This window comes from Canis lupus, chromosome 3 (genome assembly GCF_048164855.1).
Source record: "Canis lupus baileyi chromosome 3, mCanLup2.hap1, whole genome shotgun sequence".
Classification (NCBI taxonomy): Eukaryota; Metazoa; Chordata; class Mammalia; order Carnivora; family Canidae; genus Canis; species Canis lupus.
In genome coordinates this window covers 63,869,387-63,891,267 of record NC_132840.1, presented here as the reverse complement: position 1 = coordinate 63,891,267, position 21,881 = coordinate 63,869,387, and the positions used below count along the sequence as shown (strand labels likewise).

General features: G+C 38.2%; 1 long non-coding RNA gene across 2 annotated transcripts in view; it reads left to right on the top strand.

Moving 5' to 3' along the window:
• The first annotated feature begins 1,325 nt into the window (after positions 1-1,325).
• The window catches only part of LOC140630881 (uncharacterized), a 32,239-nt gene continuing 11,683 nt past the window's right edge, over positions 1,326-21,881 (top strand). For both annotated transcript variants that reach the window (XR_012028571.1, XR_012028572.1), the window contains exon 1: positions 1,326-1,824. This is a non-coding gene — a long non-coding RNA (uncharacterized lncRNA). The remainder of the gene's footprint in view (positions 1,825-21,881) is intronic.

Genomic DNA, 21,881 nt, shown 5'->3' with positions numbered 1-21,881 from the left:
CATCTCTTTTTTAAAGATTTATTTATTTGAGAGAGAGAGTGCAGGGAGGGGTAGAAGGAGTAGAGGATAGAGAGAGAGAGAGAGAGAGAGAGAGAGAGAATGTCAAGCCGACTCCTTGCTGAGCACTGAGCCCAAGATGAGCTTGATCCTAGAACTCTGAGATCATGATCTGAGCCAAAATAAAGAGTTGGTAGCTTAATCCACTGAGCCACCCAGGCCAGGCGCCCCCCAACACATTTTTTTTAAAGATTTATTTATTTTTTCATGAGAGATACACAGAGGCAGAGACATAGGCTGAGGGAGAAGCAGGCTCCCTGTGGGGAGCCCGATGTGGGACTCAATCTCACGACCTGAGCTGAAGGCAGATGCTCAACAACTGAGCCATCCAAGTGCCCCTCCAAAATATCTTTGATTGTAAATCTTGGGGCACTTTTGCAATTTGGTTATTGAGTAACATTATTATGTGTTTTTTAAACTTTTGAAGGATGTTGCTGAATTGATCTTCATCAATTTAAAACTCTTATCTCCAAATATATGAGAATGCCTGTTTTCCAATACCTTTCTGAATACTGGATATCATTAAGTATTTTCATTTAAGTTTTGTGTATTTGGTAAGTGGGAAATGGTATATCAATGTCTTTGGAAATGACTTTTTTTTTTGAATCATGAATAGGATTGAGGTTTTTTTCTTATAAGTTTTTAGAATTTGTATGCTTTCATACACATTAATCATGTTTCTACTAGGTAGTTTTTTTCATTATTGATTTATAGGAGTTCCTTGTGAAACAATTACTTTGTAATTAAGGAAAGTATGCCTGGTGATACCATAACAAATATGTTTTCCTAGTTTGATATTTTTCAATCCAGAGTTTTGATTTTCAAGCAATCAAATTTATTAAGTTGGTCTTTATGGTGTCTAGATTTAAACCATGATTAAAAGAACTTTTCCATTTCCAGATTATAAAAAATATGAATAAACTCAACTATATTTTTATCTGGAATTATTTATTTTGAATAGTTTCAAGCAAGAAGGTGATATGGTCTGATTTGTATTTCAAAAGCTCATGTTTGATGCTGTGTGATGTGTGGACCTGAGGAGAGCAAGGGTGGGTATGGTGAGACCAGTTGGGTGGCAGGTAGGTGGAAGCAGGTGGTGAGGGGTAGCTTAATGTGATAGCCAGGGAGCTCTAGGGAAGCAGACAATTGCAAGATATTTTGGAGATTGTGTTGATAGGACTTAATAACATCCTGGATGTGGGTGCTGCAGGACAGGGAAGAATGAGGACTGACTCCTAGGTGTTTTCACTTCTGCAGTTAGGTGGATGTCATGTTACTCACTGAAATGAAGACAGTTGGTGTTGGCAGCAGGGAGGTGTTTTGTGAGAGAAAATCTAGTTCTAGTTTAGACATGTAAAGTTTGACATCTTGGAGAGACATCCAGTTGTAGCTGTTCACTAGTAGGTGGGTAACTGAATATATCAGCTGGGAGCTCAGAGGTAAGGTGTTGCTCAGATGGTGTTTCAGTCACTGATGTCAAGTTGAGAGGAATCAGAGTCAGAAACTCTGACTTAGTTCAGGATAAAGGAGAAAGAGCCAACAAAAGAGTGTGGGAAAGAATAGCTAGAAAGAGGAAAAAATCCAGGGTAGAATGATATTGGTGAAGCCAAGAGAGGAGATTCTATGAGGGAAAGAAGTCTACAAAGTGCTGGCGAGGGGACAAGTATATGAGGACTGGATTTGGCCCATGAGCATTGCTGGTGATCTTCATGGAAACTCACAGCAAGATTTGGGGCAGAAGCCAGATTGGATGCATTAAATTGGATGGTGAGTACATATTGTTTATATTTTTCCACAACTTCCAACACTCACCACTTCCTCACAGCACCCTGTGCTCTGAATTTATAGGAATAATCTTCTTGTGGTCATTAACCATGTCATGGCTTTATTAAGACCCTGGATCTCTGTTTTCTTCTCATTCTTATACTCAGATTTTCATAAGTACCCGTGCATCTCCTATTACATTCTCTTCTATCTCCTCAACTCCTGAAATCCTTCCAGTTATGCCCTCAGAAAATCACAGTCCATTATTGACAAATGTTCCTAGATCTAAATCATTTCTCTGAGCATCCCTCTGTCCTTCCTGCTCTAACTAAAATCTAGCCCTCCCCAAAGGGTCCTGCTCTCCTTACAGTGATCCTCACTGGTGCTTGTGTTCACTTCCACTACTCCGCAGGCTTGGAGATGGGAGAGGAGCCCCGTTTGCCCTCCATTGCTGTTTTCAGAACATGCTTACTCTTCCCCTTCTAAAAATCTCCATCTCTGACCCTCCTGATTATGTTACCCAGTACCAGTTATCATTCCTTTTATTTTCCTTCTCCTGAAGCATTTCCCCTATTTTCTCCCTCATTTTAGCTTCTCCCTACCCAGAACTCTTTCTTAGGGCTCATCATAACTTTTGGGTTTTTTTTTCATATTTTTAAAATAACTGCATGCTCATTCTTTGAACTTATCTTCTCCAAGGGTCTGGCCCTGTGCCCAAGCAGCACATTTCTCAGACACATAACCTGGATCTTGTTAGCTGCAACCCCTCCATCATCTCTCTTTCCACCTCACTGCTGTTAGTATTCCAATTCCAACATTTGTTAGCCTCACTAGGATCACCAATCTATTGCCTGACTTTTACTTTCTTTTCATTGATCTTTACCTCCTTGATGTCCTCTTCCCCCCCCCGCCATTTCTCAGCTTAAATTTTATAGTTAATTATTATAATCACTCTCTTGTATGCTCTTTGACTCCCTCAATCCTGTTAAACTCAAAATCCACAAACCCAAACATTTGTGCTTAGTGTTGCTTGAAAGTCTGTTTTCAGACATTTTCACACTCTTCATACAATTATTTCAGACCTTTTCTCTCCTTAAACATCCAACACCACCTTCCCCAAACTACTCTCAGTTTATGAGTCTACTTCACTAAAAAAATGCAAGTACTCACAGGGTCTTACACTGACTACCATTCCCACATTTATCCACCTCTCTCAACTCAACCTGCATCTGCAACCTGCATTCTGCTTTCTCCCTTGTAACCATATGTGATCTATTCACAGTCATATTTAAAATCAATCTTATCATTTGCTGACTACTCTCCTCCCTCACCCTCTCACCTCCTTAGAGATACTGCTTCAGCAGTTCCTCTTCTCTCGTACATGATCAACTTTTTCTCTGCAAGGGAACATCCTCATCAGCATGCAGATATATTGTTATTTCTTCTTTCTCCAAAACATAGAAAAGGAAATAAAACCAAATTCCCTTCCAGACTTATTTATTTATGTCCCCTTTCTAGGAACACTCACAGTAATTGCTTGCACTAATTATTTCCATTGTTTCCAATTATTCTCTTTATCTCTTAAACCAATTCCAATGCTTTCACCATCACTAGTTCACTTAAGTTGCTTTCATCAGTGTCACCAATGAGCTTCCTGTCGCTGATTTTCATAGTCCATTCTCAGTTCTCATTTAAGCTGAATTTTTATCAGCACTTGGAATTGTTCACTCTGTTCTGCTTTGTATACTTTCTTCCTTTGTATTCCAGCACACCACACTATCCTGATGTTCTTCCTGCTTAGTGAGTTGTTCCTTTAGGATCTTTGGGGATTGTCCTTTTCTCCTTCACCTCTTACTATTGGACTATTTCATGGATCAGCCCTTTGTTCTCCTTATTTTCCTGAATGTATGGACTCCTTTGGTGATTACTTGATGAAAATGATTTCCAACTGTGTATCTCCAATCTAGACTTCTCCCAAACTCCAGATGTAGTATCCAACTACCTACTTGTCATGTTCCCTTAGAAGCTTCCCATTCAGTATGTCCCCAAACTGAACTTATTGTCTTTCCAAACCTGCTTCACCTATAACATTCCTCATTTCAGCTAGTTGCAACATTATTTTTTTCATGCAGCTGCTCAACCAAGATAGAGTTATTCATGATTCTTTTTTTCCTCTTAATCTTCATATCCAATCTCTCAGATAATCTTTTTGATTCTACCTTCAAAATACATTCAAGATCAGGCCATATCTCACTATCCCTCATGCTATTATCTTTGTATTTCTGCAGATTATTGAAATAGCCTCCTAACGGATCTCTGTTTCCATTCTTCCCAAACTCCTCCCCCTGTCCTTCCTTTCTTTCTTTTTCTTTTTCTTTCAGATTTTATTTATTTTTTCATGAGAGGCACAGAGAGAGAGGCAGAGACATAGGCAGAGGGAGAAGCAGGCTGTCTTCGGGGACTTGATCCCAGAACCCTGGGATCGTGACCTGAGCCAAAGGCAGATGCTTAACCACTGAGCCACCCAGGTGCCCCTCCCCCAATCCACTCTTCATACAGAAACCGAAGTAACTCTTTCCAACAACAGTCAGATTATGTCAGTTCTCTGCTCAAAGCCATGCAGTGATGCTTTCTGTCCCTACTTTGCCCAGATACAACTCTTATAATGTCCTCTAAGACCCTACATGATCTGAACACCCAACTACCCCTCTACCTTTTTGTTGTCCTTTCCCTATTATTTGGCTTTTAGCTCACACGAGCCAAAATGGCTGTGATGTTCCTTGAACTTCCAGGCATAGCTAAATCACCTTCATATTTTTGTTTGAATATCAATAAAGCCTACCCCAACCACCCTACTAAAAATGACAACTCCCTACTATCCCTTTCATCCTACTCTGTATTTTCTCTCCCCCCATGACATTCAACACATTCTAACGGGCCATGTTTAGTTACTTACCTCTTTATTTTAACTATTATTTATTCTTTCTTCCTATTAGACTATAAGTTCCAAACGGATTTGGGTTCTTCATTGGATCTCAAGCATGTAAATAGTACCTAAAACATTGCCAGTATTCAATATATATTTTTGAATGATTGAATAATATTTTTGAATGAAGGAATAAATTGCTCCAAAGTTACTAGTCAATGGCAGAGTCAGGGTCCCATCCTCGTAGTCAGGTACTAGAGGCCGAGCTCTTTCTTATTCAGCTAATTTCACTTCCTTTCAAAGCCTGTATAAGACAGAGGAGATGTTGAATGTACAAAGGCAAAGGAAATTGGCTCAGACATTTATTATCCTGTAAGACATGACCAAATGGGCCTACTTATCATTCATAAAATCTCTAAAATCTATTAGGCTCTCTAGGGTCTGTTTACTGAAATCAATACTACAAGCCACATTATTAAAGAATTATGATGGCAAAATTGAGTGCTTGAGTGCTTTTGATATACAGCCAAAGATATAGGCAAGCGAAGCCAAAAAAGACTCACTGTCCCCTTTTAATCTTTGTAATTGGTTAAGTATGATCAGCAAATGTGAGTTCTTCCTAAAATATTTTGTTAACTGGAAAGGGAGAAAATGCATAGTATCCAACATTGTGAGCCTGTGATTAAACTAATCCAAATGGTTCAGGAAGGTTGTATGGACTAGGTGGTACTCCACTCTACTCACCTTTAGAGAGGCGATGATGATGACGACTATATTAATACAGTGAAGGAATAATTCACTTCTGCCTTTTGGTTAGATATCTAGATAAACTGGGATATTTAAATATTTCTCATTGCCAAGAAAGACTGTTTTCTTCCACACTGTCCTTGTAGATTAGACAGTGATTTGTTATTTTAGAAACAAATTTGGCAACATTTTCAAAACGGAAAACTTTTCCAAGTTAATTCCTAACTTTCTAATCCCTATTCTTCTAACAACGTGGGTGTGTATATCTATGTGTGATGGAGGATGTGGCATATAGGTGGGTGGTATTCGTTGTGTGTCGAATACACTTGCTATCATCCCTTTTCCAAAATACCCTATAATCCACTAATTAATATTTATGAATTCCGATGTCCTCTGTGAGCAATTTTTTTTTTTTTTGGTAGTCTTTCATAGCATACTTGCCTTTAATGAGAGTTTCACCTAGCTAAAGGGCTGGCTGAGTGTGTATGTATGTGTGTTGGGGAAGAGATGTTGAAGCTCTTGTTTAGAACTTAGACCACTTCTGGGAGAAGACATCTGGATGAAGCCCTATAAATAGCCCTTGAAAATCACCCTGGCATTAGCTGGTGGTATTGGAGCGTGCTGATGATGGAAGGTTCTGGAGTTTTGGATGTGGGAAAGGAAGAAAGAAAAGATGTTTAATAAATATGTGTTGAATAAATAAATAGTTTGTGTATCAATAAATGAATGAGTGATTTGATGTTCTCTGAGTCTAGAGGGTGATAATTAAATTATTTGATACATTTCACAGTGTGTTTGTGTTGTATATTTCAGCGATCGCTAGTGGATGGAAGAGTCTCTTTCTGGGAGTGAGCAGAGCATTTTTTTTCTTTTTTTTTTTTTGAAAGATTTTATTTATTTATTTATGAGAGAGAGAGAGAGAGAGAGAGAGGCAGAGGGAGAAGCAGACTCCATGCAGGGAGCCTGATGTGGGACTTGATCCTGGGAGCCCAGGATCACACCCTGGCCAAAGGCGGCGCTAAACCGCTGAGCCACCCAGGCTGCCCTAGTGGAGCGTTTTCCAAAGACATGGTTTTGCCTTTATTCTTCACCCTCAAATCTACAGAAACCATTTTCTTTGTTCTAATGGATTTTCCCTTAAAAGAATTTCTCTGTTAACATTTTCAAACTTTTCCTTCTTCCTATGAGTCAGAAAGATCAGATGGCCAAGACCTAATAATTTTAAGTTGACTTTCCTTGTAGGTAGTGGATAGAGAAGAATATGAATTTATTTATTTAAAAAGATTTATTTATTTATTTATTTATTTATTTATTTATTTATTTATTAGAGAGAGAGAGAGAGGGGCAGAGACGCAGGCAGAGGGAGAAGCAGGCTCCATGGGGGAGCCCGAAGCGGGACTCGATACCGGGACTCCAGGATTGCGCCCCCAGGCCAAAGGCAGGCGCCAAACCGCTGAGCCACCCAGGGATCCCCTATTTTTTTATTTTTAAAATATTTTATTTATTCATTCATGAGAGACACAGAGAGAGAGAGGCGGAGACACAGGCAGAGGGAGAAGTAGGCTCCATGCAGGGAGCCCAACATGGGACTCGATCCTGCGTCTCCAGGATCATACCCTCAGCTGAAGGCGGCGCTAAGCTGCTGAGCTACCTGAGCTGCCCAGAAGATGATGTTAAAGCCCCCCTCGCGCTAGGTTTTAAAGAACTCTTCCCTGTCTTTACCAATGGTGACGTGTGGCTCTGAAGCAAAGATACAGAATAAATATAGTGTTCATTCCTTTCTTAATGTGCAAATTTTAAAAAAGATGTTTCTAGTTGTTTATGTTGTTATTGTGGTTTCTTTCTCTCCTTCTATACATATATATACATATATATTATATATTATATATTATAATAGAATTTTAGAAAGGGTAGGGTAGCAAGTATGGTTCTCAATTTTACATATATAGTAAAATATATTACATATAATTATTTATTACAATTATTATACACAACACTATACATAATACACACGGATATATTATAATATATTATACATAATATTACATGGATATATAATATGTATTGTAATTACATACATGTTATATATATTTTAATATATTATATATTGTAATATATGTATACTTATATATAGTAAGATATGATAAATATATATACAGAGAATATATAATTTTATATATTTATATATACATATTCTAAAATACTTCAAAATCCACTAATTAATATTAAGAGTTTATATATGTGTGTGTGTGTGTGTGTGTGTGTGTGTAAAATATATCTATATTTTAACTTTTGGTATTCTGCTGGAATAGGAAGAGGGGATAAATTCTTAAGATTTGCTCCTGAAGAAAGCAAAGGCCAGGGCTTAGTCAATTTTTTGCTTTGGACATCTCCAAAGCTGAGGTTTATCTTAGAATATTCATGAGGCTGTATCTGGTTGTGACACTTCACTTGAAATAATTTGAGGGTCTTGCTATCGGTAAAGTTAAGTGGGAGACTTGCACTTGAATAGAACTCCATCAAATTCTGAAAAATATGCCATGATTCTTTTTCAAAGCTGACTATATTTATGCATCCAGAATTTTACTGACCCCAGAAATGTGGTGTTATATTTCAGTCTTAGTTACTAATACACTTGTTTCTTAAGTAAGGCAGGTTTCAGTTTGAATTTGAAGATGTTTTGATCTGTTTTACAAAGCATCTTGAAAAGATGTATGTCAGGGTTTTCCAGAGGAACAGAATCAATAGAGTGTGAATATATATTTATGTATATAAAGAGATATGTTGTAAAGACTTGACTCATGCCATTATGGAGGCAGATAAGTCTCAAGATCCACAGTTGGCAAGCTAAAGACAGAGGAGAGCTGATGGTAGTTTTGGTCTGAAAGTGGGCAGGTTTGAGACAGGAAGAACAGATGTTACATTTCAAGTCTGAAGGCAGAAAAAAACCCAGTGTCCCAGCTTGAAAGAAATCAGGCAGGAAAAATTCCCTTTTTGATTGAGGGGGGTGGGGAGGAGTTGAGGGTCAGCTTTTTGTCCTACTCAGGCCTTCACCTGATTGGATGAGGCCCACCTACATTAGGAAAGGAAATCTGCTTACTCAGCCCACCAATTTAAATGTTAACCTCATCCAAAACCACCATTACAGAAACATTCAGAATAATGTCTGACCAAATATCTGGGCATTCTGTGGTCCCAATTTGGCACCCATACACCTCTTCTTAAACCATACTTAATCTCTAGGTGAAGGTAGTAATAGCAGGGTCATATTCTGTCTAACACGATGCAACAATCCTGCATATGTTATAGACTGGATGTGTGGGGTACTGTCAAATCCATATGTTAAATCCCTAATCTCCAGTGTGGATGTCTTTGAAAATGGGGCTTCTAAGGAAGTAATTATGTTTAAATGAGGTCCTACAGGTGGGGCCCTGATCCAATAGGAGAAGAGGCCCTGGACCACTCTCTTGAGATCCCTCTCTCTCTTTGTGCATGCATCAAGGAAAGGCTATAAGAGCATGTAGCAGGAAGGTGGCTTCTTCCACAAGCCAAGAAGCAGCCCTTGCTAGAAGCCACATGGCCAGAACTTTGGCCTTGGACTGCCAGCCTCTGGAACTGTAAGAAAGTAAATTTCTTTTTAAGTTACCCAGTCTATGGCATTTTGTTATGGCAGCCTGAGCAGACTAAGACACGGGGAAATTTTTGGACAGAAGAAATCTATTCTTCAGCTTTCTTGATATCAGGGATTTTTTTAAAAGAGTGCATTTACTGCTGGTTTTATGACACATTAGGAAATGATGAAAGTCATTACAGAACAGCAGTTGAGGAATCGAGAAATCCTTTTTGACCTAGTGTTGCTGTCTTTACTTTGAACAAAATAGTAAGTTATAAACATTTCTTGGATAAATGAGTGAATCATTTAAAATGAATATTGAACATTAAAAATAAAATAATTCACATGAAAAGATTAAAAGTTATCTTCACATGTATTTTTCTTACATCACTTTAAATAAAGATACAGCATAAATGACCTTACTTGTCTACTGGAAGAAGGGGGTTACATAATTTATGGTTCATCTCCTCAGTGGAGTCTTAATGTGATAATCAGATATAAGAATTGTGAACCCACTTGGAAGAAGGGTTATGCTATATGCTAATGAAAATATAAAGTGTATTCTGCTATATTATACTTAAATTTATGCATGCATTTTGACAAGATTCCTCTTTTGTTTGTCTTACAGTAATTTTATATTAGTATTGCCTTTACAATAATGTTTAAAAGAACGAATGTTTACTTAATGACAAGAGTACCTCAGCGCTGCCCATGTCTATCATGCTGTACAGCCTGTCCTTTATCATCTTTGCTTGAGTTGTAGATCCTGTTGCCTGATGAGCCAGATGGCATGCATACATCAGAGAGAACTGGGCTTGACATCCCTCTGAGTCATACTAAATGTTTGTTTGGTTACATGTTTTTCTTTCTGTAAATCATTCTCATTAAGTACTTTCTCTAAAGAGCACAGCTTTCATTTTTCCCTCTGCAGAAGAATATGCTATATTGAAGAAAAGGGAATGAGGATTAAAATGGTTAAGGTATCCAGGGAGCAGAAAACTGAAAAGTTGAGCCGACCTTTGGAATCATCATCCTTATTGTTCAAGAGGCAAGAGTCAACTTTAGCGTTAGACTATGGCTTCTTTGCAAACAGTTCCCCACACTATCCTTCCCTAATCATGCAGTTTCTTTTATGTGTTTCTGAAAGGCTCAACATGTTCTTTGAGTTTATAGACTGCAATATTTAAAAGGACCTGACATATCTTTTACGGCCATTCCAGACCCATCCTACACGCCTTTTGTGACTATCTCAACCAGGAGGTGACTTGGTGCCTGACTTTGGCTTCAGGTCACCAGTGCCACAAGGATCCGTGGATAAAGTTTAGGGATGTGTGCTGATCTAGCTGGACATGAGGCTCAGGTGGAGGTTATAGAGGACCTGACTCTACAGGTAGCACGAATACAGATAGTGAGTGTGCCAAGCACACATTAATCTTATAGTCTTAATCTTAACGTTACTAGAATACATTCTGCATGCCTAAAAAGGAGGCTGGAAAGTCCCCAAGGGAAAATGACAAGAATTTTTGGCCTCATCACTGAGAATTTTCATAATATCCAGGACATATTGGTCATTTTCATAGGTTTTAACCTTTTTCTTTTTCTTCCTTTTTTTTTTTTTTTTTTTTTTGCAAAATTTCCTCATTGGGAACATTCTCCTTCAATATTCTGACTTTTCTCTGTCTGACATTAAGATGATGGGGAAGGGAATTCTCTGATCTTTGTGCTTCCTGGACATCTTGGGCACCATAGCACATTCAGTCAGTTGATCATGCAGAGCATTCAATGCATATCCCTTATAGACAGTTGTCAGATACTATCGAGGCTGAGAAGAAATAGATAGAAATCCCTCTTTGTGGAACATATGTGCTTTCATGGATTTTATAGATAATTTAATCTTCATAAAGACTTATTAGGCCATCATTACTACATTTTTAAACAAGATTTTATATATTTATTCATGAGAGACACATAGAGAGAGGCAGAGACACAGGCAGAGGGAGAAGCAGGCTCCCTGTGGGGAACCTGATACGGGACTCAATCCCAGGACCCCGCGATCATAAGCCAAGCCAAAGGCAGACACTCAACAACTGAGCCAACCAAGCTTCCCTATTTTTTTTTTTAACCAAGCATCCCTATTATCTAGATTTTTTAAAGAGGAAAACAAGGCTATGAGAGATTAAGTGCCCTGCAGCTAGGTTATGTAATTGCAAGAGTCAAGATTTGTCCCCAGTCTACCTAATTGAGGGTCTTTCCTACAGTTGGCCTGCACAAGAGTTTCCCATGCCTGAAATAGTGAAGACTTGGATGGATGGCCTTTCTCAAAGCAGCTAATACAATAAACAAAGATCAGTGAGCTCATGCATCAATGTAACCAGTACTCTGGAGCTGGGACACAGCAATAGGCATGACAGACAAGACTTGATTGGAAGGAGGTGGGCAAGATGCAAACAATAAACAAACAAACACGTGTGTGTTTTGATAGAAGTTGATATAATATGTGATAGAATTTCAGGCAGTTATGTAGGATATAAAAAGTAAGTAAGGTACAGAGATATTCACTAACATGGCAGGAGGTGTTTTTAATGTGTGGTGGAAACAGAAGAGCTCTCTAAGAAGGATATGTTTGGCCAGAGACCTGGATGAAGTATGACATTAGGCTATGAAATTGCATGGGGGGAAATTGCATCAGGTAAAGAGGATGAGGCTCTGAGGGGTGAACAAACTTTCCATTTTTTTAAAAGATTTTATTTATTTATTCATGAGAGACACACAGAGAGAGAGGCAGAGACACAGGCAGAGAGAGAAGCAGACCCCCTGCAGGGAGCCCGATGAGGGACTCAATCCGGGTACTCCAGGATCATGCCCTGAATCAAAGGCAGACGCTTAACCACTGAGCCACCCGGGCATCCCCAAACTTTCCATATTTAAGGACCAACAAGGTGGTGAGAGTTGCTTGAGTGCAGGGAGTGAGGATTTGGGGAGGACAGTGGAGGGTTAAGGTTTAGGCCTATCCTGATTCATGCTTTAGGAGCTTTGAGTTCTATTCTAAGTGTGATAGGTATACAAAATAGAACTTTAAGCAGAGGAATTATGCTATTTACACAAAGGATGATATTCACAAAAGATCCTCTACTAAAGGGATCTTTCATCAAGAAGCCCTGATCAGTTCTACCTGGATCCTTGCTGGACAACTGAGTTCTTTCCCAAACTACTTCCTAGAATAACTGGGAGGCATCCAATCTCAAAAGCTTTTTGAGGGTTTAATAGAAGGAAACATGACTAAAGGATTGAACTATAAACTTACCTGAGAGGAAAGTTTGAAGACTTTTTTCCGCTTTCCTGAGGCACAGTTAACATGTATCATTGTGAAAGTGAAAGATATGCATTGCATTTATCTGATACATGGCAAAATGCTTGCCACTGTAGCATTAGCTAACATCTCCATCGTATCACATAATTACTCTTTCCTTTTTGTGGTGAGAATATTGAAGATTTACCTCTTAGCAATTTTCAAGTATATGACACAGTATTACTAACTATAATCACCATGATGTACACTAGATCCCCAGAATTTATTAATCTTAAAACTGGTATTTTGTACCCTTTGACCAATATTTCCACATTTCCTTCCCTACCCAGCCACTGGTAGCCACCACCTTACTCTGTCTCTATGAGTTTGGCTTTTTTAGACTCTGCATATAAGTGATACCATATGGTGTTTTCTTCTCTGTCTCACTTATTTCAGTTGGCATAATCTCCTCAAGGTCCGCTGATGTTGTTACAAATGGCAGGATTTCCTTGTTTCTCATGGCTTTTATTACACCACATCTTCTTTATCCATTCATGCATTGATGGATATTTAGTTTGTTTCCATAAATGTCTGTGAATAATGCTGCAAAGGCTTTAAGTTTTTATTTCCTAATAAAAATGGGAGGAAGTTTCTGCAGGAGCACATGTGGATAGGCATGGTAGGGAGGCAAGAATGGGTGCTGTGCTTGGCCCAGTCTTCAGACTTTTTGGAGAGAGAACTCCAGGTAGATGCTACAGAAGCTCTTTTAGCAAAGGTGTCTGTGAAACATGGGGTTGTAAGCTGGCTTCTGCCCAGATGGGCAGTATTGGTGCCTAGCTCTGGAAACTTGGTGAACACAAGTGTGAACACCCTTAAGGCTCTTTCTAGATGGCTGAGGTATTGCCAGAGTTGGATGAGGCAATTCATGATGATGATGATGATTACTGATGTGCTTTCATTTGGAGGCAGACAGGTGGGTGAGACCTGGGCACAATTAAACATAAGTCAGATATTTCCTCGATTCTACTTTAATTCTAAGATGTGACACTTCCATAATAACAGCTCTATTACCAGGGTGTTAAGGAGGTGCAAGGAAACACAGCTACATTAGATGTCCGTACCAGTTTTAAGAGATACCCTGATTACAGAAACTTGAAAATATGGAGAAAAATACATTCCTTAGTACCAAGAGGATAAGGTATATAAGATAGTACATATTACAATGTGATATACCAAATATAATGGCATATTTCCCTGGTATCCACTCAATTGCATCACTGTAGCAAAAGTGATGGAGTCAGAGACCTGGGTTTGTCTCTCGGCTCCTCAGTGGCTGCAGGTTACTGAAAAATTTGGTTAAGCTCTCTGCACCTCACTTTCCTTGTTGGTAAACTGAGATAATAATGATTAATTGAGCATCATAAGAGACAATTATTGTAAAGCACTTAGTATACTGAATGACATGACTTATGGGCCCTATATTATTGTGATTTGTAGTAAGAAATATATATATGGTCTTTGTTTCTGGCACAGAGCACCTTAAACCTTTGGCATTTCCTAAGTAATAAAAGCAATAAAAGTGTCTTTTGTTATGTTAATTAGGTGACTTTTGGATCCCACTTAAGGATGGGGCTAGTTACCATGTGATTCATGATTCTAGAGTTGGAACTTAGAGCCTCACCCCCCGCCTCCGCCTCCAGAGGAGAGAGGCTGAGGTTGAATCAGTTGCCAATGACCAGTGATTGAATCAACCATACTTATGTAATGAAGCCTCCATAAAAACCCCAAGTGGCTTGGTTCAGAGAGCTTCTGGGTTGATGAGCTTGCAGAGATTTGGAGGAAGTGGTGCCTGGGGAGAGCACCATAGCTCCTCTCTTTTCTCCATACCTTGCCCTATTCATCTCTTACATGGGACTGCTCCTGAGATATATCCTTTTGTAACAAACTGGTAATTGAGTATCTAAGTGAGATGTTTCTCTGAGTTCTGTGAGCTGTTGTAGCAAAATAAGTGAACCCAATGAGGGAGTCATGTGAACCTCTGATTTAAAGCCAGTCTGCCAGGTAACAACCTAGACTTGCAGCTGGCAACTGAAGTCCAGGTTGTAGGAACCCCCAATCTATAGCCAGGTGGTAAGAAGCATGAGTGACAGCCTGGGCTTTCAACTTGTGTCTAAAGTGGCAGAGGACAGTCTTGTAGGAGTGAGCCCTTCACCCATGGAACCTGATCCTCTCTGCAGGTGGGTACTGGGGTACTGTCAGAATTGGGTCGATTCTCCTTGAACACCCTTCTGGTGCCCTGAATCATTTATTGGCATGGTGGGAACCTTGCAAAACCTCCCCCACCCCTGCCCACACACACATTGGAATTGGGTCTAGGGACCCAAGAAAGGTCAAAGCTGGTAGTTATTATCATTATTTTGTTTCTGCGTAGCAGAAAAGTAAAGTTTTACAAAACACGAAACCACAATTTAAAAGGAACATTAATATATGTAGAGGGATAGCCAGGCTAGGGGAGGATCTATTAACCAAACGATACAAATAATTCAGAGATGGTAGAAATAATTCACTGTGAATAAAGCAGGAAGTGGACTGGTAAAGAAAAAAAGCATAATTGTTAGCTGCAAAGTTGAAGTGAGGTCATGTATATAAAATGGGGAGTTTTGTGGTGTAAAAAAACCTAGATTTTTGGAAGATAAGCATTCTCATGCATTCATGACTAGAGATTTTAAAATGTAGAAAACTTTCTACATTCTTACTTAGACCAAGCTCTGTTGGCTTGTAGGTGTGGTCAACACTGCTTTTTTGGATGTACCACACACAATGCTGCTCTTTGCCCTCGCTCATTTTCAGCTCTGCTGTGTATTGCTTGGAGCAATAGTGAGACTCTCTGAAGTCAGTGCCTTGGGCATTTGAACCTGTCATAAGGTTAGTAGGATTGGCTGGTCTCGTTTCAGTGGCTTTCCTCAAGCTTTTATGTAAGGTCTTTCTTACTGTGATGGTATCAGATGAGGCTGAGGATGTATGTCCGGGAAGAAAACATTGAGCTCTGGCCAAGGCTGGATGAGCTTTTGTTCTCATAATTGCCACAAGAACCTGAGAAGCTTCCTTCTTTTCTCTCACATGTCAGGCTCCTTATCTGGAGAAAGAAATTAATAATATCCAGTGCTAGGATCTTATGTAGGAGAGCTGTTTTCATTTAGGTCTTATCAGTTTGACTCAATGCTTGAATGAGTGGCAGTGAAAGAGAAAGGCCTGGGCTGCAAAGGAGACTTGTGATGCAAAATTCCTGGTGTCCTGAATGCAGCCTTCCGTGTAGTGTTATCACGTGTGACTGACTGTGATCCCTGAGTCTTCCTCCTCACGTGCACACCGTGGGCCTGGCAGCCTAGAGATGCTCCGTGGCAGAACTCTGACTTAGTCTGTCTCTTTAATAAGCCTGACCAACATGTGGCATTCATAAAGGGCTCTGTGTGAAACTGCCTGAGAGTATTTTCTTGATAGTCGTGCATCTCCCTCAATCACGTTAATCCTTATGTTTAACTAGTAAGCTGGTAGGTTATGTGTTGCATTCCTGTGATGGAACAGGTGCAGGTTTAAGGAGCTTCCAGAATAAAAATAGAGGCAGGCACAAGAGCAAGAAAGAAGCATTAGCAACCTGGAGCCTGGGACCCGGAAACTTCACTGTAATCTGCTGCACTGCCTCTGTGCTTTTGGCGGAGTTTCTTTGCTATGGGCAAGTACCTAGATTAGTTTGTTGTCCTTGTTCGTTCCATTTTTGACCTGTCATGTTTGCAAGAGTGCAAGGATGCATCCTGTGGAAGAGGAGCTGAGGGGGATTTTATATGTGCCAGATGGGAGTGTGTGATATGGTCTCCCCTGACTGTGGAAGCCATGGGTTTAGAATGTTCTTGAGCTACAGAAGCATCTCCTCATTATTGTGTACAATTAATTACATGCCACCAGCTTATTGTTTGCTATAAATAGCCACAGATTTGTCTCATTTACATTTTAGAAGGCTTACTCTTTGCCCAACAAAGCATCATTTTTCATAGGAGTCTGTGTTGGTGAGATCTCTAAGGGAAATGTGGCAAAATCCTGGTGGGTCTCTGGTATTTTAAAAAAGTGACTCTGGATTATAAAGGGTTTCCTATATTTTGATCATTAGGAATCTCTTTTATTTCTTATCTCCATCAAACATAACATGTTTTGAAAATTATCAATCAAGCTGCATGTATGAAGTAAAATTTCTTCCCATTTTAATAACAGCAGCTGTAATTCACAAGTTCTGATCAGTTATTAAAATTATTGCTAAGAAAGAAAAGAAAGAGCGATGTTTTAGTTAGGCTTTTGTTGATGTTTTAGAGACATAAAGTATAATTTCCAGGATTTATTCCTTAAAAATAGTGAACGTTGGTACGTTCTAGAAGCACATAGCTGTTATAATTATTAATGTTAATTGATGTAGGAAAGGCATTAGGGTTTAAAGCCAATGGCCGAGAAAGAATTCTTAGATGTCTTTGGTGCAAAAAGGTGGTTTTATTAAAGCATGGGGACATGACCTGTGGGCAGGAAGAGCTGTACCCCGGTCATGAGGAGTGACCCATTATATACCTTCAAGTTGGGAGGGGGTTAGGGAGAGCCTAATTCTCTAAGGAATTTTGGAAGCAAGGTTTCCAGGACCTTGAGGGGACTAGCTGTTGTTGGGAAAGGGTCATTTATTATTGTCTAATAAAGCCTGAGTGTTGAGACCCTTCAGATGTACATCAGTGGGTCATACACTTGGGGGATGATAGCCAACATGTGTCTTGGGGGTAGAGATAAAGGAAGTTTCCAAAAAAAAGTATGATGTTTAGTACATTTATATGTGAACTATGATCAATTAGAGATAAAACATCTGTGAAAAATGTATGGTTAAATATGTCAAAAATTCCAAAGGAATTTTTATATGTTAAAGTAGACTTACAGGGTTCTGGGGATTGGCCTAAGTTAGCCTATTACCCTTAGCAAGATGTTAACATGGAGGCATCTGAGTTCCTAGAGGAAGGTCATGCTGCCTGTTTCAAGGATGTGTCAATGGGCTGTAGGTCATAAGGAAATTTAATAATCTATATTCTGCCTTTGATTCCCACATCATTACACTTACAGTTTATACTTTTATACAGAATGTTCTTGTATTATCTTATTTAAGTCAACAGAATAATTCCTCCAGGTAAATATTTTGATCACCTTCTTGTTCTGCCTCTCATGTTACAAAGGTCTATTTAGTTGCCACATTCTTTACTTTTTTTGTGCTTTTTTTGTTGGTGATTTCCTTGTTTAAAATAGTTCCCGAGTGGAGTGCAAAAGTGCTGTCTAGTGTTCCTAAACTCACAAATGCTGTGCTATGCTCTCATGGAGAGGATAGATGTGTTGGATAAGCTTTATCCAGGCATGAGTTGGCTGTTGGCCATGAGTTCAATGTTAATGAATCAGAGATATATATTAAATAATATATTTTTAAACAAAACAAAAACAAAAACAAAAAACAAGGTTATATGTTGTTCAACTGATGAAAATGTCATTACTAGAGGCACACACAGTTATGTGGATGTCTCTTGGGAGCAATGGTTTAGCATTTTTCCTAGCAAATTTATAGGCCATAATTAACATGAATAATGAAAATGGACTGTACATATATAATTTTAAAGTATCTAAAAATGCTGTATAGTCAGAAGCTCTACGTTTTAATACATTTCTTCTGCACTGAGCTATCATTAAAATTATTTTTAATATGTAATTAATTAACATACACATATATACTAATTAAGTCAGTTTTATAGTGAGGGCAATTAAGTAAGAAAAAGCAAAGGACTGTAAAGAGAAAAAGAGAGAGGGAAAGAGAGAGGTAAAAGAATTATACTTTTTTGTTGTTGTTTACTATGTACTACTAAAAGAAAGGAATTAAAAACAGAGAAGAGAGATGCAGGAAGAGTAAGAGAGAATCAGAGGATGAATGAAGAGAGAAGAGGATAGAATCAAGGAGACAGAGGAAAGAAAAGGGATTTTACTATAAATTTAGGGGGAATGAAATATCGAAGAATTCCTGCAAAATGGAAGTCAGTGGGAATACACACACACACACACACACACACACACACACACATTTCAAAAAATGTCTAAAATGTATAAATCAAAATTCTCATTTATTTTTTAAAAAACAGAAAGCCTTAATTTTTATTGATTTATTGAAATATGTCACATACTGTATAGTTCACTAAAAGACCCCCTGCCCATAAGCAGTCAGTCCCACTCCCCTCCCCCATCCCAGTCCTAAGCAATACTAATCTATTTTCTAGGTCTTTAAATTTGCCTGTTTTGGACTTGATCTAAATGTATTCGTACGATATGTGGTCTTCTGTGACCCACTTCTTTTTTTCTCCCACTTTATTGAGGTTATAATCAACAAATAAAAATTTTGTATGTTTAAGGTAATGTTCTGATATGCATATACATTGTAAAATGATTACCACAATCAAACTATTTGACACATCCATCACCTCACATGGTTAAGGAGGGTTTTTTTTTTTTTAATCTCTATGGTGGGAACACTTAAGACCAATTCTTGTAGCAAATTTCGAGTGTATGATACAGTATTATTGACTAGAGTTATCATACTCTTCAACAACTTTCCAGAACAACCTTTAGTTAATTGATACATTAATCTATGGAAGTGATTGTCCAATAGTGATAAGTGTATGAGAATTATATCATCTGGTGGAAAGGAAGTGTTAGAAGCTTGTTGGTTTGTCTTGTTTTAAGAAATCCTACAAAGGAAAATTAAATGCATCAAGCTGGTAAAGAAGAAACTTTTTATTCCAAAATTATTATTTTTTCAGCAAAGTTTATTTGGTGGGCACATGTGAAAGTATGGATGCTTAGTACATTTATATGTGAACTATGATCAATTAGAGATAAAACATCTGTGAAAAATGTATGGTTAAATATGTCATTTAATTAATATGAAAATATTACCCAACCTACAGAGTAACTGGGTATATTTTAAGAATCTATTTTATTAAATGAAAATGTCTCTGCTTATCCCAGGTTGTGTCATTTACATTTACTATATAAGTTTCTCTTTAAAGTTAAATGAAATGGTAATATATAAAATGGGTTTTTGGACTATGTGGTATTATATCATATTAGTGGTACAGTAAATCAAGTACTGGGCAATATCACTTGAAGTATGTTCATAATTCATGTCATCTTCATGCTTGAATTTGTAGGCCACCTTAACACAGATCCAAATATAAATATTCTTTGTAAGTCACTGAAGTACCTAATTCAATCACATTCAATTATATGGTCATGTATGAGTAAATCTCATTCCAATAATCATATATGAGTAATCATGATATTCAGAACCATAGTGCAGTTAGGTATCCAAATGAGATAGGAAGAAATCTCTATTTTGGATTGCACAGAACAAGTTTCATTTAGCATTGAAAGGTCAGGCTGATGACATTTTTAAATGGCACTTCCAAAAACTACAGTGCTTTCATTGCCAAAAGACAGTAAAAGATGCATTTCTCCACATAATCTTGAATGCAAAAAAGGGTAGTAAAGAAATTAATTTCAGTTTCATCCTTTAGCTGAATGTCACCGATCAGCAGGAATCTTTGCCACCATGTCTTTCCTTAATAGCTTTGTGAACTGTCACTCCAAAGTTATAATGGTTGAAGAGATGATAGAACAACATGTTTCTGTTCTTTTTGAATGGTTTAGATTTTCTTATCTACTTCCCAGGGATGCCTTTAGAGCTTTCTGACTTTTGGTTTGCTGAGTCAGAAGCCAAAAAGCTACATGAAGACGTGTTTTGAGATGGGTCCTCTGTGAAAACAGTTACACTGTGAGAAGTGGTTGGTTCAAGGAATCCACAGTGGTTCACAGGCACCCATGAGTGCCCTTATCGCCTAGATGGCTCCTTGGCCATGTCTGTCTTTTAGCCCAGCTTCTTTTAGCCTAAACATAACTAGGTATGACTTATGCCTACAGTTTCAAAAACACAATAGGACAGGGAGAGCCTTTAGCCACAGTTTGCTAGACTACCACAAGATGGGGCTAAATTATAAGTAAGCCAGCTAATTTTGGGATCTATGAGAGCAAGCAGTTACCTAATTTTATTTTTGCTGTTAGTGCTGCTATTGGGAAGGGGGAATGAGTTTGCAACAATGTAGAGCTTACAAATTTTAACTAGCAGTTGAAATATTTTAAAACAATTCTGGAATAAGTCTTTCTTCTTTCCCAATGATCTTAATTTTAGTGGACGTATATAATTTTTTCTTGCCAAATAGTGAATTCAAGTTTTTTGCATTTACTATGTAGATAGCCTGAGTTATTTTACTTGATTACGCATCTTCATGTATAACATAAAGTGGTACTTCTAAAGAGGTTTTTTTTTTTTATAGCCTTCCTTAAGATAATATACCTCGTCCTAGCTTTCTTTCCCAATTCCTTCTCCTCTTTCCTCCCTCTCCCTTCCTATCCCTCCTCCTCCTCCTTCTTTTTCTGTCTCCTTTTCCATCTGTCTCCCATTTTTACCAGATGACTAATATGCTAAGGATTTTTTTTTTCATTTCCTATATCTCCTCCCACTACTGTGAATGAGAAGGCTAAGCCAGCCATGCTCAGAACTGAAGGGATTCTCTGGGTTGGAAGAGCATGTACTGGGAGGATTTGGGATCTCTCAGGTGCCAAATGTTGATGACAATTAAAGTATATTGATAATCATTAATCAACTATTCATTGAACACTGACTCTAGCTAGGTATTATACTATGTATTAAGTATGTATGTTATTAAATATATGTTAATTGTACTATATATTAAATATGTGTTAGTTATTAAGTATATGTTACCTAATTATAGGTGTTAGGTATACATTAAGTTAATAAGACAAACATGAGTTCTTTTATAATCAAGTTTTTGTAAACACACAAATTTTCAGTTTGATGACTTCTGGAGAATATATTTATCTGTGGGGCCAACATCCAAGTCCAGATATAAGACATTTTCTTTTCATTTTTTTAAAGATTTTATTTATTTATTCATGAGAAACCGAGAGAGGCAGAGACACAGGCAGAGGGAAAAGCAGGCTTCTTCTGGTGAGCCTGATGCAGGACTTGATCCCAGGACCCTGGGATCATGACCTGAGCCAAAGGCAGACACTCAACCACTGAGCCACCTAGGTGTCCCGATATAAGACATTTTCATCACCCTAGCGAGTCCCCTCATGTCACTTCTATTTCAAGGCAGTTCCCCCTGATACACCCTGCTTATAGCAACCATCCTAATTTCTATCCCTATGGATTAGTTTGGCCTCTTCTTGAACTTCATATAAGTGGAATGTGCTTTTTTAATATGTGACTTGTATTATTCAACATAGCATTTTGAAGTTTATACATGTTGTTGGGTGAATCAATAATGTGATTTTTTTATTATAATATT